This window comes from Arachis ipaensis, chromosome B3 (genome assembly GCF_059453495.1).
Source record: "Arachis ipaensis isolate K30076 ecotype BB chromosome B3, ASM5945349v1, whole genome shotgun sequence".
NCBI classification, from domain to species: domain Eukaryota; kingdom Viridiplantae; phylum Streptophyta; class Magnoliopsida; order Fabales; family Fabaceae; genus Arachis; species Arachis ipaensis.
The window spans coordinates 41,142,267-41,146,971 of NC_142438.1; the positions used below are offsets into that span (position 1 = coordinate 41,142,267).

The 4,705-nt window shown below is 42.1% G+C and overlaps 1 non-coding gene across 1 annotated transcript; it reads left to right on the top strand.

Moving 5' to 3' along the window:
• The first annotated feature begins 4,381 nt into the window (after positions 1 to 4,381).
• LOC148570398 (small nucleolar RNA R71) lies at positions 4,382 to 4,489 on the top strand. Its single transcript, XR_015908849.1, has one exon. It is a non-coding gene; the product is annotated as a small nucleolar RNA R71 (small nucleolar RNA).
• Positions 4,490 to 4,705: the final 216 nt, after the last annotated feature.

A 4,705-nucleotide genomic window follows, 5' to 3' on the forward strand; every position in this document is an offset into this window, starting at 1 on the left:
TTGGGATCCTTTTTATTTACCCTTGCCTTTTGGTTTTAAGGGTTATTGGATTTTTGCTCTTGCCTCTTGGTTTTAAGAGCTTTGGCTTTTTTCTGCTTGCTTTTTCTTTTTCTTTCTATTTTTTTTTCGCCTATTTTTTTTCCTGCAAGCTTTGTTCTTTGCTGCTTTTTCTTGCTTCAAGAATCATTTTTGTGATTTTTCAGATTATCAAATAACATGTCTCCTAGTCATCATTCTTTCAAGAGCCAACATATTTAACATTCTTAAACAACAACTTCAAAAGACATATGCACTGTTCAAGCATTCATTCAGAAAACAAGAAGCATTGTCACCACATCAATATAATTAAGCTAAGTTCAGGGATAAATTCAAAACTCATGTACTTCTTGTTCTTTTGAATTAAAACATTTTTCATTTAAGAGAGGTGATGGATTCATAGGACATTCATAACTTAAAGACATAGTTACTAACTACTAATGATCATGTAATGAAGACACAAACATAGATAAGCACACAACATAGAAAACGAAAAACAAAAGAAATAAGAACAAGGAATGAATCCACCTTAGTGATGGTGGCATTTCCTTCTTGAGGAACCAATGATGTCCTTGAGCTCTTCTATATCTCTTCCTTGTCTTTGTTGCTCCTCCCTCATTGCTTTTTGATCTTCTCTTATTTCATAAAGGATGATGGAGTGCTCTTGATATTCCACCCTTAATTGTCCCATGTTGGAACTTAATTCTCCTAGGGAGGTGTTGATTTGCTCCCAATAGTTTTGTGGAGGAAAATGCATTTGAGGCATCTCCGGGATCTCATGGTGATGAGCTTCTTGCGCCTCTTGAGCTCCATGAATGGGCTCTCTTGCTTGCTCCATCTTTTTCTTAGTGATGGGCTTCTCTTCCTCAATGTGAATGTCTCCTTCTATGAAGGCTCCAGCTGAGTAACATAGATGGCAAATAAGATGAGGAAAAGCTAGCCTTGCCCCAGGGGAGGGCTTTTCGGCTATTTTGTAGAGTTCAAGGGAGATGACTTCATGAACTTCTACTTCCTCTCCAATCATGATGCTATGGATCATGATGGCCCGATCCACAGTAACTTCAGATCGATTGCTAGTGGGGATGATGGAGCGTTGGATGAACTCCAACCATCCTCTAGCCACAGGCTTGAGGTCCAATCTTCTTAGTTGAACCGGCTTGCCTTTGGAGTCAATCTTCCATTGAGCTCCTTCCACACATATGTCCATGAGGACTTGGTCCAACCTTTGATTAAAGTTGACCCTTCTAGTGTAGGGGCGTTCATCTCCTTGCATCATAGGCAAGTTAAACGCCAACCTCACATTTTCCGGACTAAAATCCAAGTATTTCTCCCGAACCATTGTAACATAGTTCTTTGGATCCGGGTTCTTACTTTGATCATGGTTCTTAGTGATCCATGCATTGGCATAGAACTCTTGAACCATTAAGATGCCGACTTGTTGGATGGGGTTTGTTAGAACTTCTCAACCTCTTCTTTGGATTTCATGTCGGATCTCCGGATACTCATTTCTCTTGAGCTTGAAAGGGACCTCGGGGATCACCTTCTTCTTGGCCACAACATCATAGAAGTGGTCTTGATGGGCTTTGGAGATGAACCTTTCCATCTCCCATGACTCGGAGGTGAAAGCTTTTGTCTTCCCTTTCCCTTTTCTAGAGGATTCTCCAGTCTTAGGTGCCATCAATGGTAATGGAAAAACAAAAAGCTTATGCTTTTACCACACCAAACTTAGAATATTGCTCGCCCTCGAGTAAGAAAATAAAGAAGTAGATGAAGAAGAAGAAGAAGAAAAGATGGAGAAGAGGGGGGAGGTGTGTTTCGGCCAAGAAGAGAAGAGAGGGTTGTGTTATGTGAAAATGAGGAAGAATGGAAGGCTTTATATAGAGAAGGGAGGGGGGTTAAGGTTCGGCCATATGGGTGGGTTTGGGTGGGAAATTGATTTGAATTTTGAAGGTAGGTGGAGTTTATTGGTAGGTTTATGGGGAAGGGTGGGTGGATGTGAGTGGTGAAGGGTTAATAGGGAAAAGAGATGGAGGTGATAGGTGAAGGGTTTTGGGGAAGAGTGTTTATTGGGAATAGAGGATGATTGAGAAGAGAGAAGAGAGTGAGTGGAGGTAGGTGGGGATCCTGTGGGGTCCACAGATCCTGAGATGATCCTGTGGGGTCTACAGATCCTGAGGTGTTCAAGAATTTACAATCTTGCACTAAATTAGGCATGTAAAATGCCCTTGCACACAACTCTGGGCGTTCAGCGCCAGGTTGGTGCCCATTTTGGACGTTCAACGCCCATTTGTTGCCCATTTCTGGGCGTTCAGCGCCAGCTCTTCTCCAGGGTGCAATTCTGGCGTTCAGCGCCCAGATGCTGCCCATTTTGGGCGTTCAGCGCCCAGATACTGCCCATTTTGGGTGTTCAGCGCCAGAACCATGTTCTGTTCTGGCGTTGAACGCCAGACAGGTGCTTCCTCCAGGGTGTGATTTTTCTTCTGCTGTTTTTGATTCCGTTTTCAAAATTTTTTTATTTATTTTGTGACTCCACATGATCATGAACCTATAAAGACATATAACTAAGAAAAATATAGTTAGATAAATAAAAATTGGGTTGCCTCCCAACAAGCGCTTCTTTAATGTCAATAGCTTGACATTGGGCTCTCATGGAGCCTCACAGATGTGCAGAGCTTTGTTGAGACCTCCCAACACCAAACTTAGAGTTTGGATATGGGGGTTTTACACCAAACTTAGAGTTTAGTTGTGGCCTCCCAACACCAAACTTAGAGTTTGACTGTGGGGGCTTTGGTTGACTCTGCTTTGAGAGAAGATTTTTATGCTTCCTCTCCATGGATGCAGAGAGAGATCCTTGAGTTGTAAACCCAAGGTTGCCCTCATTTATTTGAAGGATCAATTCTCCTCTGTCCACATCAATCACAGCTCTTGCTGTGGCTAGGAAAGGTCTTCCTAGGATGATGGATTCATCTTCTTCCTTTCCAGTATCCAGGACTATGAAATCAGCAGGGATGTAAAGGCCTTCAACCTTTACTAACACGTCCTCTACTTGTCCATAAGCCTGTTTTCTTGAATTGTCTGCCATCTCTAATGAGATTTTAGCAGCTTGCACCCCAAAGATTCCCAGTTTCTCTATTACAGAGAGGGGCATGAGGTTTATCCCTGAACCAAGGTCACACAGAGCCTTAAAGATCATGGTGCCTATGGTACAAGGTATTAATAACTTTCCAGGATCCTGTTTCTTCTGAGGCAATGTCAGTTGATCCAGATCACTTAGTTCATTGGTGAACAAGGGAGGTTCATCTTCCCAAGTTTCAATGCCAAATAATTTGGCATTCAACTTCATGATTGCACCAAGGAACTTGGCAGCTTACTCTTTAGTAACATCCTCATTCTCTTCAGAAGAGGAATAATCATCAGAGCTCATGAATGGCATAAGGAGGTTTAATGGAATCTCTATGGTCTCTAGTTGAGCCTCGGATTCTTTTGGTTCCTCAGAGGGAAGCTCCTTATTGATCACTGGGCGTCCCAGGAGGCTTTCCTCACTGGGATTCATGTCCTCTCCCACCCTTACAGGTTCGGCCATGGTAATTAATTCAATGGCCTTGCATTCTCCTTTCGAATTCTCTTCTGTATTGCTTGGGAGAGTACTAGGAGGGACTTCAGTGATCCTTTTACTCAGCTGGCCCACTTGTGCCTCCAAATTTCTAATGGAGGATCTTGTTTCATTCATGAAACTTACAGTGGCCTTAGATAGATCAGAGACTAAGTTTGCTAATTTAGAGGCATTTTGTTTAGAGTTCTCTGTCTGTTGCTGAGTGGATGATGAAAAAGGCTTGCTATTGCTAAACCTGTATCTTCCACCATTATTAAAGCCTTCTTGAGGCTTTTGTTGATCCTTCCATGAGAGATTTGGATGATTTTTCTATGATGGATTATAGGTGTTTCCATAAGGTTCACCTAAGTAATTCACCTCTGCTATTGCAGGGTTCTCAGGATCATAAGCTTCTTCTTCAGAAGATGCCTCTTGAGTACTGTTGGATGCAGCTTGCATTCCATTCAGACTCTGAGAAATCATATTGACTTGCTGAGTCAATATTTTGTTCTGAGCCAATATGGCATTCAGAGTATCAATTTCAAGAACTCCCTTCGTCATAGGTGTCCCATTACTCACAGGATTCCTCTCAGAAGTGTACATGAACTGGTTATTAGCAACCATGTCAATGAGTTCTTGAGCTTCTGCAGGCATTTTCTTTAGGTGAATGGATCCACCTGCAGAAGTATCCAATGACATCTTTGATAGCTCAGATAAACCATCATAGAATATATCCAGGATGGTCCATTCTGAAAGCATGTAAGAAGGACACTTTTTGGTCAGCTACTTATATCTTTCCCAAGCTTCAGAGAGGGATTCACCTTCTTTCTGTCTGAAGGTTTGAACATCCACTCTAAGCTTGCTCAGCTTTTGAGGAGGAAAGAAATTGGCTAAGAAAGCCGTGACCAGCTTATCCCAAGAGTTCAGGCTGTCTTTAGGTTGAGAGTCCAACCATACTCTAGCTCTGTCTCTTACAGCAAAAGGGAAAAGCATGAGCCTGTAGACTTCAGGATCTACTCCATTAGTCTTAACAGTATCACAGATCTGCAAGAATTCAGTTAAGAACTGAAAAGGATC